This window comes from Chinchilla lanigera, unplaced genomic scaffold (genome assembly GCF_000276665.1).
Source record: "Chinchilla lanigera isolate Chin_1 unplaced genomic scaffold, ChiLan1.0 scaffold00052, whole genome shotgun sequence".
Classification (NCBI taxonomy): Eukaryota; Metazoa; Chordata; class Mammalia; order Rodentia; family Chinchillidae; genus Chinchilla; species Chinchilla lanigera.
Window position 1 is genome coordinate 5,306,613 of NW_004955453.1, and position 273 is coordinate 5,306,885.

The following is a 273-nucleotide window of genomic DNA, read 5'->3' on the forward strand; positions in this document are numbered from 1 at the left end:
AGAACGAGGTCGGACCGGTGCCCCCTGCGCTCTCGCAGATTCGGCTCCCAGAGGCGGCGCGCCGCGGCTGCTGCGAGCAGTCCGGGGCCGCCCTCCCGCCTGCGTGCCCCTCTCCAGCCTCTTTGCAGCCCGAGTGTCGCTGAGCTTCCCGGCCAGACCCCGCCGCCACCCCTGCGCCCTCTGGGCTTCCTCCGGCTACGCCCGAGACTCTGATCCCTCAGCGCCCGGGTCCTGGGCCGCCGGCCCGAGACCCCGCCCCCAGGTCCCCGCGGC